The sequence below is a fragment of the Pieris napi genome, chromosome 5 (genome assembly GCF_905475465.1).
Source record: "Pieris napi chromosome 5, ilPieNapi1.2, whole genome shotgun sequence".
Taxonomy (NCBI): Eukaryota; Metazoa; Arthropoda; class Insecta; order Lepidoptera; family Pieridae; genus Pieris; species Pieris napi.
In genome coordinates this window covers 702879-717405 of record NC_062238.1, presented here as the reverse complement: position 1 = coordinate 717405, position 14527 = coordinate 702879, and the positions used below count along the sequence as shown (strand labels likewise).

Sequence of the window (14527 nt, the reverse complement as noted above, 5' to 3'; positions counted from 1 at the left end):
CTATTGAAAGACCCTTTACAATTATGTCAATTTTAAATCGAACGCCTCAGAGCGAGGTAACGCCTCAGAGCGAGGTAACGCCTCAGAGCAAGGTAACGCCTCAGAGCAAGGTAACGCCGCATGAGTCATGTTTTTTCGTGCATGCAGCCGGCTCCATCGAATTATAAGACGTTGTCACGTCAAAAACAATCCTTGATGCGCTTTATATATCATGCTAAAATTTCAGCTCGATCGGTGCAGAACTTTTTGAGTTTTTGAAGCGTACACAAACCAACATAACATTTTTATATATACCTATAGATATGGGGATTAAATGTATCCGTTGCCTAGTTATAAAACTGTTAATACAATCGTAAAGGACATCTCTGAGTACCACCTACCACCGCAAATATGCATGAGGTTTAAGCTTTTGGTATTTTTCATGTCTTGAACGGTCTGTAGCAACTCATCCGTCGCCAAAATAGTTTATCTTCATATCAATGTAGAATACTGATGTTCGGCTTAAATAGGAAATGGTTTGTGCGCACACGCAGTCTAACCGAGTACGCGCGCAGAATGCCCGTCTAAAAAATTACGTGTGTGTAGACAATTTTTTTTGTGTTAGTGCTAATTTGTGGATTTAAAAGGTAGGAATTGACACATTCATATTATATCTAAATAAATTATTTATTGACTATAACTGAGGTCATCATGTCATATTTTTTTTATAATTTTGATATTTTACTGGAAGTAACGAAAATATTTTTTTTAAATTCGGGTTTAATAAAATTTTGTTTTTAAGAAATACACATAATGTAACAAAAGCGACAATGACTTCAACTATTGAAATTCTCTGTTAATCATTTAAAACCTATAAATGTTTAAACATGTTGATGAATTTTTAATTAAAAATACTTCCTTAGAACGTAAAAATATTTCTCCAATAAACACGGTTCTTAAAAATAAATACGTCCTCCAAACTTAGTACTCGTATAATTATGAAAATATAAGGTTAAGTGCGAGCAATACAATTATTTAATGTTTAAACTTCACAATTAAGGTGAAAAAAAATTATTGGTTCAGATGATTACAACATATTTCTCGGAGTGTTGGCATGATAAACACATAGGTCGTGGATTTAAATCCCAGCTCTGCACCAATGGATCTTTACTCTATGCGCAATTCAAATCAAAATATAATTTATTCATGTTGGTATATTATATGAATCACACAAAACACTTATGAATTAACACATGGTATAGTGAAGGCTGTAAGCAGTGTTGGCCGAGTAGCTTCAGCGTGCGACTCTCATACCTGAGGTCGTAGGTTCGATACCCGGCTGTGCACCAATGGACATTCTTTCTATGTGCGCATTTAACATTTGCTCGATCGGTGAAGGAAAACATCGCGAGGAAACCGACATGTCTTAGACCCAAAACGTCGACGGCGTGTGTCAGGCACTGGAAGCTGATCACCTACTTGCCTATTAGATTTAAAAATGATCATGAAACAGATTCAGAAATCTGAGGCCAAGACCTAAAGAGGTTGTAGCGCCACTGATTTATTTTTATTTTATGGTGAAGGCTGAAAGGTTTAGAAAGACTGCCAGCCACCGGCGATGTGGCTTGCTTTGTCTGTAGGTAAATAAAAAGAATCATATGAACTTGAAACCATGACCCAGAACAAAATTATTATTAGGTATTTATACGACAAAACCACCTTCTATGGTTTAGATTTTTTAATATACGCTCCTAATAGCTACCACCACCACTATGTGGAACCAGCTGTCCACTGAAATATTTCCCAAACAATTTGACTTAGGCTCTTAAAAGAAAAGAGCGTACCAATTTTAAAAGGCCGGCATGCGTTGCATAGCCCTCTGCCATTGAGTGTGTCCATGGGCGGTATCACTTAACATCAGGTATCCTGCCCGTTTGCCCACTGTTCTATATAAAAAATCTACTTCAAAATGTAATAACGAGTTAACTGGTCGGTATAGAAAATAAAAATAAAATATCCTGTATAAACTTCGACATGTGATTGTTTTAAAAAGTCTTATGTTAGCTTCACACTAATTAAATAATGTTAAATAAATAGTCATTATTGAAATGGCAGTCCCATTAGCAAATAGAGCGATAACTATGATAATAACGGAACGAATTATATCGGGTAATCCTACTAGTTCGAACATCAATATTCAACTATAAATTGGCTATTATGAATGAAACTTAACATAATGCTTCTATGAATAAACTGAGGTAGGTACGGTGAAGTGGCAAAACGGCTCTCAAATAAAAGTTTATTAGTCTCCTAATGCCACAACGTTATCTAAAACGCTTGTATACGGTTTACACAAGTAGGCAAGAAACATACTAAACTATTATTAGATAAAGATACATCAATTACAATCTTTTTAAATTAATATTACAATCAGAGATTTGATGGAGTTTTAAACAAGCGTATCAACTATAACGCGGCCATAATAAAATAACTAGTGTACCATACAATATGTAGACGTTACACATAATATAAAAAATATGTTTAATTATCAAAATATCTAAGTGGCATATCTAGATAGATAGAGATTTTATTTATTAAATTCAATTATAGCGTTAGTTTTTTTTATTAAATTCCTTAACGAATTCGGAAAGGATTTTAACGTTACATGAACTATTAATAAAATTAAAAATGTTTTAGCAGATTCTTTGATTGCGTTAGAGATTTTATTGTATAAGTTAACACAATCGTAAAGAATATTTCTTTTTCCGTTTCGAGGTTTACTTAGAACTAGATTTTGTGACTTCTAAGTACTCGTTATTGTATGGCCAATTTATATGCGCGTAGAATATTCACATTTGTTTGACACTCATAACTTTTAAATCTGCGTATAAGTTTTTTTTGTGAGAGTAAAGCGGTCCAGATAAAAGAGTGTTTTTAGGAGTTTATTTTGTGATATTTGAAGTTAAGATTAGTTTTCCCCAGATCAAACAAATATGAGGTCAAATAATAAATGACACATACTTTTAACAAAAATACTTTTATTTGTTTATGTAACAAATAGACTTAAAAAACACTATTAGGCCCAATAACAATTTTATTATTAGGATGCTACATAAGCTATATTTTCTTCTAAATAATTTTGAAAAATTAAAGTCCCGCCGTGCGTAGTGCATGTTCTATTCGGTTACAAAAAATACTCTCCTCTATACTCTCACACTCCCTTCCGGGTCTATTGCCCTTCAGGTTTCTTGCCCACGACAACTCAAGTTTAGCTCCGAGTCTCGCAGGTGACTCCCTTGCGCTAGTCGTTGGAAAAACTACACTACGCTTCCCAAAACAGCCTTTCTAACGAGGCTATATTTATATTATATCGATTTATATATTTATAGAATAAGCCCAACAAAAAGAAGATCTTAAGATACAGACACGATAAGAACACGAATGTGTATAAACCAGGTTTCTAACACAAAATATAACGGCGTATAAAGTAATATAATCAAAATAAAGGATGCACTACACTGTTTTCTTTCTATAATGCCAATCTGAAATGCAAAAGTTCCTTGCTCTGTATTAAAAAATAAAATCTTGCTTTATCGGATATAATAAGAACGTTGACTTACACATTTAATGGGCCATAATTGAGTGTTGGCAGACAATAACAGAATTACCACACCAATCACTTTTTCTGTATAATCAATTTTATCATTATTGAATTTTTAATCGACTTAAGGCAACCAGAATATGAAATATAATTTTATAAATATATTTTGTGTTCCGTGCCTGGACCGTTTATAATTATCAAAGTCAATTTATTTCAATTACGTCTATTGAAAAGGCACTTTTGAAAGTCAAAATTACAAGGTAAAAAAATAACTTTGTTGCCCCTTCCAAAAGGTATCATATGGAGGAGAATAGGCAAGAAACATACTCTTTTAAAATAGTTTTTACTATATTTTGTATACATTGTTTATATGTGAAGACAATGTACCTAGAACAAAAAAACACTACTATACTAAAATAAAAAAGGCGCATGGTGTTATAAAACACAATGCAGCAGATAACTAAATTATACATATAACATGGTGCTCACATATTCACAACTATACATTTTACATTATTCTTTATAAAAAAAAAATATTTACAGTCAAACAGTGAGTGAGTTACGTCAAAGTTGAATATTAAAAAAAAGTAAATTTTAAAAAAGCAAAGGTTTACCTTTAGATTTAGCAACCAGTTGATTTTGTCTAGTTTTAATGTCAAGCAGGACCAGCATTTTCCAATATGCATCAAACAAAATATCTTATTAAGATTATATCTAGTAATATCGTTAAATGACGACAACTTTTGAATGAAAGTCTCCAAACCAAAGCCTTAAAAATTGCGAAAATATGTATTTGTGTTATGTAATATATTCTATTAATCCTGTCTTATCCCCCATTCATTTTGATTAAATTATTAATGTTTGCGCAGACACAGTCCTTATTCGTAAATTTTCCCTTATTTATAAAAATAATCACTTTAATTGTCTTACCAGCAGCTAAAGTGTATCGTATCTTCTGATGTATAGGTTAATTAATTACTAAATATAAACTTCACATACGTCGTATATAATTAATTTATAATAAGTCAATGTTCTCTCTATCTCTTCAAAGGTCAATAATTAATTATTGTTATTTTTGACTACTAGCAAAAATATATATTTATTTTTAACTGTATAATTTTGTGTATTCCTTTCAAAATTTGATGTTATATTTTAAAATGATAATATAAATTTATTATTTAATAAAAAATACTATTAAAACACTTTAAATAATTGAGATTTGGATACATTAATCATTACAATTTTTATTAAAGTCTATAAAGTTAAGCACAAGAAATATATATTTTATTTATTATTACTTATGGCGCCAAAGAGAAAGACCGGAACAAACAAACAAAGGAGTGAAATTAGTTCGAAAGGTATGAGAGCTGACACTACGAATAACAAACCAGAAAGGTCAAGGTCAAGGTAAAAAGCAATTTCAAAAGATAACTTTCAATAATTAGTCAATAAGTCGCGTATTTATAGCGCTTTGCATGCCAGGTAAACAAACTATTTAAAAGTATTTTTTATCATCATCGTTTCTATCTAAAGACACTAATAAATAATAACTTAATGCAGACCCCATGCGCAACCGTCTTAAACTGACTTTGCGAACCCTTCTTTATAAAGTAGTTTTTAATAACTGTTAAAACTCTAGCATGTTATTCAATACAAACTACGTTATGTCGTCGTAATGAATGTGAGGAACTTGTTAGTTTTTTTATATGTAAAGCTCACAGACAGAAAACTCACGTCATACGACCAATGTAAGAACACATTTAAACCAAGGCTGTACATTTTGCTCACTCAGACTTTCTTATTTTTTTTTTTTTTTTTATATAATAGGGGGGCAAACGAGCTTGCGGGACGACCAAAAAGGGCAGTCCACGCAGCCCATAGACACCCATTTTAGTGGGTGCGTTGCCGGCCTTTGAGGGAGGAGTAGGCTCGTTTTTTAAAAATTTGGAGGTCGTATCTCTGAGGGAAGACCCCCCCCCGGGAGCCGATTCCACAGTTCGCTAGTTCGCAAAAGAAAATGCCTTGTGAAGCGGACCGTGGAAGACCTCCAACCATCAAGATGATGCTGGTGAAATTTAGAGGTCGTTCGGCTCGTACGGTGTTGAAAAGAGGCAGGAGGGATCAACCCAAACAATTCTTCCGAACACTCTCCGTAATAAATTTTGTAAAAAACGCAAAGAGACGCAATGTCTCTGCGTAGCGATAGAGAATCAAGCCGATCAGTAAGACATTGAAGATTGACAATTCGACAAGCCCTTCGCTGAATTTGGTCAAAAGGAAGAAGCTGGTATTTGGGAGCACCGGCCCAGAGATGCGAGCAGTATTCCATATGAGGTCGTACTTGAGCTTTGTAGAGCTGCATACGTTGCACCTCAGTGAAATACTGCTTAGCCCTACCCAAAACACCCAGCTTTTTGGAAGCCAGTTTGGCTTTTTCTTCCAGATGACTGCGAAATTGGACTTCTTTCGAAATGCCAACCCCAAGGATACTGAGGCTGTGTGACGAACTAAGGAGAGCGCCTTCAAATTGAGGAGATACGACAAAAGGATCTTTCTTGGCAGAAAACGAACAAACCTGAGTCTTTGTAGGATTAAACTTAACAAGGTTGTTACTACCCCACACAGAAACCTTCTCCAGAATCGACTCAATTTCGAGAACAAGTATGTTGCGACTCTCATCGACTTCAGATCGAGACATGTTCGGATGGCCGGAATATAATGTGTCGATGGTGCTGTCGTCTGCATAGCAATGGATGTTGTCGATATTCAACAGGTCATTGATATGCAGAACGAACAGGGTCGGCGAAAGGACACAACCTTGCGGAACGCCTGCATTGATGGGTCTAGGATTGGAACACGCTCCGTCAACTAGGACTTTAATGCTACGTCCTACAAGAAAATTTGCCAGCCATCGGCATAAGCCATCGGGCAAACCGTATGACGGTAGTTTCGAAAGAAGCGCCCTATGCCAAACCCTATCAAAGGCCTTAGCTATATCCAAGCTAGCGGCCAATGCCTCTCCCTTACTTTCCACAACTTCGGCCCATCTATGAGTTCGATAGGCAAGAAGATCACCAGCCGAGCGGCCACGGCGAAAGCCATACTGACGATCACTAATTAGCTGGTGCTCCTCCAGATATCGCAAGAGCTGCCTATTGATGATAGACTCCATTACCTTTGAAAATAAAGAAGTGATTGCGATAGGTCTGTAGCTGGATGGTTCAGAGCGGTCACCTTTTTTGGGAATGGGATGAACATGCGCAGTCTTCCATGAGCTTGGAACTACGCCCGAGGAGTACGAGAGTCGAAAGAGCCGTGTAAGCACCGGAGTCAGCTCAGAAGCACAGGTCTTAAGAACGATCGAGGGAAGGCCGTCAGGACCACTTGACTTGTGGGTATCAAGGGAGATTAAGGCCCTCCGCACACCAATCTGTTCGAATCGAACTTCAGGCATAGAAAACCCGCAATGCGGAATAGTGGGCGGTAAGGTCCCTGAGTCATTGAGCGTGGAGTTAGATGCAAAGAGAGAGCAAAGGAGCTCTGCTTTCTCTTTCGCCGAGTGAGCCATCGAGTCATCCTCCTTTCGCAAGGATGGTAAAGAGGGCTGACAAAAGTTTCCCTGAGTTGCCTTCGCCAATGACCAAAAGGCTCGAGTTCCAGAGGGCAATTTCGCGAGCTTTTCACCAATTCTGCCAATATGTTCCGATTTTGCTTTAAAAATTTCTCGTTTAAGGGTTCGGGTAGCTGCGTTAAATTTCTTTTTATGGAGAGCTAAATCGGGATCCTTTATGGCCATTGCGTGAGCCCAGATTTTATAGTACTCTAGCTTAAGACGGGAAGCCTCTTTGCAAGAGTGGCCAAACCATGGCCGAGATTTACCACGAATGGGGACCATAGAGTAAGGGATATAGAGTTCCATTGCTTGTAGCACCACATCGGCGACAGATTCAGCGCTGGCGTCAGGATCACTACCCTTGAAGCAGACTTGCAACCATGGATATGCTGCAAAGAAATGACGCATGTCATCCCAATTGGCCGATTTGTAATGCCAGACACGACGGCATTCCGAAAACTGCGGGCGGGTTCGACGCCTAATTGGCACAACGGTTCGCACCAAGCAGTGGTCGGAGGACCCAAGTGGGGCATCCACAGTAACCTCATAGAAGTCTGGGTGAGAAGTCAGCATAAGATCTAATAACGAAGGCTGATGGTCAGCTCGGTCTGGTATTCGCGTAGGCGTTGTGACCAGTTGAGTTAAAGCATATGCAAGAGCGAAATCATGGAAGCCTCTTCCCGAATAGTCGGTCGTACGAGAATTTAACCACTCAGAATGATGGGCATTGAAATCACCCAGTATAACGACTTCAGCAGGCGATAGAGACAGAAGGGAATCGAGTGCAGTTTGGACATGTTCTATAAGTCGATCGACCTCGGTGTTGCCGCTGTGTGACCTGTAAAGGCAGCAGTATATGCGGGGGTGGTCAGCACATTCTACGCGTACCCACAAGGTAGAAAGATCGGATTCTTCCAAATGTAAGAGGCGACGGAAATTTATATCCTCACGAATGTAAACGCATACACCGGCTTGTGGCCTAAAATTATGCTCAAGACAATAGCCTGGATAGTGCAAATGTTGAACAGACGAGGGAACTATCTTGGTCTCCGTTAGAAACAATAAGGCCGGCTTAGCCGTCTCGAGGTGAAAGTGGACGGGATTTAAATTAGATTGAAGCCCCCTAATGTTAGTAAAGTCAGTGTTAAATTGTGTTACCGTGAGTTTATTTCTAGATTTGCCTCTGCAGTTGAGCGGTATTTTGTCCCCCCCAGAATACGCGGGACAGCCTGAGTGAGTACACCCAGGGATGGATTCTCCTGTACTAGAAGTGCAGGTACCCTCCTGGGGTAAAAAAGTTCTATTAAATAACGCTGCCATGATGATTCGGAGAGGAAGGAAATGAGCTTCCGGGAATCCCACAATATAAAACGAAACGCGACACACGTCCTGCGTGGGCCACTTCACGCTTTTTTTCAATGGGAGAGTGGTATTACCCCGGTCGTGTCGGCTCATTCGGCTGCTTACGCAGCATGACACTCCCACTACTTGGACTAACTGACTGCGCTGGTGGAAATAGTTATTGTTCAAATATCCCACCAGCGGGCGATGGGGTCGTCACTGCCCTACGCCTTAAAAATCCCTTAGTCGCCTTTTACGACACCCACGGGTAGAGATGGGGAGGTGCTATTCTATAAGCCGGCACAACACGGCCAAAAAGTTTTATAAGCGTGACGATTACCTAAATTGTCGGAGTTACGCCCCGACAGTATAGCCAGACGTAGGCACTCTCTTCAACTGTTACATTGTATTCATTGGTTTCACAGCAATTATCTAAATCATGGGAGTTACGCCCCGAGAGTATAGCCAGATGTAGGCACAATCTTTAACTGTTACATTGCATTCATTCGTTTCATAGCAATTAACTAAATCATGGAAGTTACGCCCCGAGAGTATAACGTAGGCACTCTCTTCAACTGTTACATTGCATTCATTCGTGAGAGTATAGCCATAATATAGAGTAAAAATAATATCCTCTTTTATATAAAGCACCCCGATGACCCAGGAACCGTACATGTCCTATGCATTGTATGTACTACAAAAATATCTAACTATAACAGATTGCGAGCATTGCTGGTTGTTTAATTTACAAAGCTTGCTTTTTGAATCGGAATCACCCATCAGCTATAACTCAATCGTTAAAGAATCGAGTTACAACCCTAAGACAGTGACTTAGCAACAAATGACTACCGCTTTACAAAACCTCAAGGATATGATAAAAGGTATATAGTTACTATTCTAGGGCTATAAGTGGAATTCACTTATTGCACGGGCTGTTGATGTCACTAGGTGATAGGCAAAAGAAACCTTACAACGTTCAGATGTAGAGCGATGATGATGGAGATACGTGGGTAACACTGAAAATGTTTAGAACTGGCCAGTTAGAAACATTGCTAATGAAAACTTTTTTAAATTTCAATTTTATAACTCTTTGGTAACCTAATGTAGTGTATTGCATTCATTTGTCATTTGTTTTTGTGAATTGGCGGCAAATCTAAAACTCTTGTTACACGTGCACACGCCATGCTATAGAAGAGACCCCTAAGGAAGAATGGGCACACTGCTTTTCTCAGTGGTTCCATCGAATGCGACGATGTGTAGAGATAAACGGAGATTATTTCGAAAAACAATAAAGTATTGGCAACTTTCTCCATTAAGCCGTTTTTCATTTTCTAAACATTTTCAGTGTTACCTAGGTATAAGTGCCAAAATTCAATATTTCATTCTTGGTATTAATCCGTCCTTTCTCAAGTCAAATCGTGAGCCCGTCAGTCATTGTAACTTTTGTGTTAAAAGTTTATCAGTAAAATATTAAACAGCTAAGCCTAAAAGCCAATTTGAACAGCTCAATTTTTTATTCATAAAAATCATCAATTACCTTAAAATATTTGAAAATATAATGCAAATTCCGGGTATTTTGTTTTATCACCACATTAAAGATCGTATAAGGTTGTAAACTGCGTGGGCGATCAACAAATTCAAATTTATGGAGGAACACTTATTGATAAGAACTTATAACATTTCCTTTTTAACTAATAATGTTTCTTAAAAATATTGATGGATATCGGTTTTTTTTATATTATAGATAATAATGTATCTAATTCTTGATTTATTTATACGATAATGTCGAAATAAAATTAAATAAAGTATATAATACTAAATACATAACATACACAATATCGCTACTGTGAACTCGCTCTGCGAACATATAAATATGTCGATAGTGTCGGAGACAGCATTTAGTAAGCGTTTTTTTTTAGTCTTTGTTAATGGGGATCTGTGAAACAGACTGGTTCTGGTATTGAAAACAGCCTTGTCTTTCGCTGTCGCACATATCCCATAGGTACAAAGAAACTGAGTTCTTGGACCCCCCTCGCCCCGCAAGACTTTCAGTATATAGTAGGCCAAATTTAATGTAACCCACTTATATGTACTTATCTTATTAAATGAAAAAAAAAGAGTTGTTAATGCTTTTTCGCTGTTCCTTTGTATCGAATATTGGTTTCCGCACACTTACAGAGACACATTACATTACAGAAAGTGATTTTCACTGCATTGTTTCACTAATTTCGACAACATTTTCCATTCCTCTTTTGCATCGTTCAAGGCTAAAATAAAACAATTTTGTTTTAACAGATATCTACTAAATGTGGATTTAGTTTTACCTATATAGTAAAGTTGAATATTATATAATGTATTTTAATAATACAAATACAGGGGTCTGGGCTCAGAATATGATTTTGTCCCCGCTTTAAGGCTTTTTAAAGAAATTTCAAAAAGGTTAGTCGACATCACAGGAGACCGAAGATCTGGCAGCTACCTCGGACAAAGAATTAGTCTAGCAATTCAAAGGGGGAACGCTGCCAGTATCTTCGGAACCTTGCCTAAAGGGACTCCTTTTAATGATATATTTTAGTTTATGTTAAGTTTAGTTATTTATTTCGATGTATATTATTTTATTATTATTAGTTTATGTTTATAAGTTTAATTTTATTAATATTTTATATTTCCATTATATAATTTATTTAATGTACTATTATATTATTTTTAATATTTGAGTATCATGTTCCATTTAAGTTTCAAGTAAGTAACTATATTTCGAATATGTCTACAAATTCAGAAATTTTTAAGGAAACGAAATGTTTTAATCGTGTATATTTCAAAGGAAACAATATAATATATATTATGTCTGTATTTATAAGTGCTCAACTTGTTTACTTATATTAATACTCTGTTTTTCTGTTTAAGTATATTTTATGGGTACGAAAGAATTCTAGGATATGTTGAAATATTTAATCATAAATAAGTAATAAATTAAGTATTTTTTAAATATCTGATTGCTTCCTTATAAAATAAGGTAGTACACAATCTAAAGCTCTTGCGGAAAAAATATATTGAAAATATGAGAAAATGGAAACACATGAATAATTCATAAATTGGATTATTTTCAAGAAATGTGTTTTGTGCAACAATATAATCAAGCTGGTTTGTTTAGTATTCTTATGATTAATTAAAAATTCATTTAATTACTCAGTCACGAATTAAACATTAATATCAAAAGATAAAAGCAATACACAGGAAAATACAATAAAACAATTATTTAAATTAGAATATTTATACAAACTGAATTCAATAATTATTATAAGTTAATAGTAATTTTACGCAAATGGTTTAGCTGTGTCGCGATTTTATACGAATTCAAAAGGCTAATATACAATATATATTTAAAAAATAAGATTAGTGGCCCTACAACCCTTTTAGGTCTAGGCCTCAGATTTCTGTATCTGTTTCATGATCATTTGTCAATCTAACAGGGAAGTAAGTGATCGAATTTTTGTTGTTACACTTTGTAAAACTTTTACAATGTTATACTTTGTAAAAGTTAGTGAGCCGTAATTATAACACCGCATAACCTCATGACGAAACCCGTTACATTGGTTTCTTTTGTCAAGGATCATGATGCTATTAAGCTATAAGCGATTAGTACGTGGCAGTCTAGAAATTGAAATTATTATTTTATTTGACTAAACTGTAATGTTTTATAACAAACATAGTTTTTATTCCTTACTAGCTGACCTGGCTATCTTCGTTCCGCCCTACAACCTTATAATATCGTTGTTACTTTAATTTAACTTATTTTAGGATTTCATTAATGTTAAGTATTACATTAATACAACTCTTTTGCAAATATAGAAATGTTTTATTGCTTGCCATTGCGAAAGAAGAATGGCAGTTTTACACATTAGGCATCTTCTCTCTAGCGTCAATATGGCGATACTGCATGTTAAGCACTTTCTGATATCCAACATCTTTTGATCAGGATCAAAGCATGGTTATGCATCTCCTCATTCACCTCAAGATCGGAATTTCTTGAACTGACACGAATTCGACGTAAAATGATGCGTAGTTTTGTCAACAGATGGCACCATATGGTTTTTGCATTCGTAAAATTAATTAATTAATTTATTGTTATTCGATAACTTATCCGATATTTTATTGCTTATTCTGCTATTCGGGACGGAAACAAATCCAACAAATCAAAAACCATGGCAATCGGTCCAGCCGTTCTCGAGTTATAAGTGTTGTAACAAACACGACTTTCTTTTATATATATAGATGATGTTGGACTCAGATACCTTAAATATGTAAGAAATTACCTTAAATTTTAAGTAATGTCAGACTTCCGACTGGCGAATGCTACACACTCGATATTTATCGTCATATTTGGATCGTGATCCAAAATTACGATGTGTAGTACATGCGTATCACGATCCGTGATACGGATCGCTGGATTTCTAGAAATCTAAAAATCCACGATCCGTATCAATTATCGTCGATAAATATCGAGCGTCTAGTCTCTGCTCGATATTTATCGCGTCAGTATTTATTCTGCCAGCGATGGAAGAGGACGCGCATATATGGAGGCGGAATAATATAGAGAATTCATACTTGTATTAGAAACATTACCTATAAGTATAGGCTGATTTACACGTATTAAGTTGCCAAGTCTTAACTAAATTTTAAGTAACCGTTTACACGTAAAAATACTAAATAATTAGTTAAACTCATTTATTCGCTCAAGATGGACGACCACAGAACAAAATATTATAGGATTTTCTCTTCCTGATTGGGGATTTACTGTATTGTATGCTCCAATACATGATTGTGAAGGTTCTGGGGACTCAACGTAATACGTATTTGAAGAAGGCGAAGGAGTAAAACGGCTACTATTATTCATTGGGGAAGGGGTTCTACTACTGTTCATTAATTGTTGTATACGCATATCGGACAAATAGTTTTGGATATGTTTTTGAGCTTCCAGCGCCGAAAGCAAAAGCATAGCTTTGCAATGGCTCCGCCAGCTTATGCTTTTCACTTAAATTTAACTAAATTTTGCCTGTCCAAACGTGTCAAGTGATTAGCCACGCCCACCAACTTAACCGAAAAATAGACAAAATTCTATTCTACCTTGTTTAGTTGCAACTAAATTTTAATTTGCAACTTCTTACTAAATTCACTGTTTACACGGGTTAAGTTACTTAAAATTAAGTTAATATTTAGTAAATTTTTAGTCAACTTAATACGAGTAAATCGGCCATATGGGACACCTCAAATGAAAACTAGGCAAACTACAGAAAATAATTTAAAAAATAACAGATTTGAAACGATCTGGTGCTGCAGCGGAAAATGTTTACAATTCAAAGTCTTGGATATTGATGTATATCAGCATATACTGATAATAATAATAATAATAATGGCAACGCAAGCTTTCTTAATATTGTTACTCATATTGTAACACGAAATGTACGAGTGTACTCAATGAAATTTACCGTCGTACTGACGCGATTCGTATCGAGTGTGTAGTATACTAAAAAAATACAAGATAAATATCACGATAAATATCACGATAAATATCGAGCGTGTAGCATTCGCCACTGTCTTTGCATGGTAATTAATTAATGATTAATTGATTTATAAATGTTTGTATTTTTAATCCTACATTTCTTAATCGCTGTACACTGTACAGGCTATCATGTTTTTTATGACCCAAATAATTTTTTTTGCAAAAAATTTCAATCCTTCAAATAACGCTAATTATTTTATATACTCTGTTTAGGGCCGTTATTGGACAAGTCAAATAATAAAGAGACCGTAATTAATTTTTACTTAATTATTAATTATTAATTTATGAAGTAAATATTTTTTTCGTTTGTTAAAATTGTTTTGCCAATATACATGATATGTATTTTAATTATAGTAAGTTAAATCGGTTTCAGGTTGAATGCCTCGTTCTGACATTCATTTTATATTGCGCACCACTGCAATTATATAAT

The 14527-nt window shown here is 35.6% G+C and overlaps 1 protein-coding gene across 1 annotated transcript in view; it reads left to right on the top strand.

The window, feature by feature from the left end:
* Positions 1 to 494: 494 nt before the first annotated feature.
* The window catches only part of LOC125049458 (scavenger receptor class B member 1-like), a 33428-nt gene continuing 19395 nt past the window's right edge, over positions 495 to 14527 (top strand). Inside the window, exon 1 of the mRNA XM_047648768.1 lies at positions 495 to 626. The gene's annotated coding sequence lies outside the window, so the exon portion shown is untranslated. The remainder of the gene's footprint in view (positions 627 to 14527) is intronic.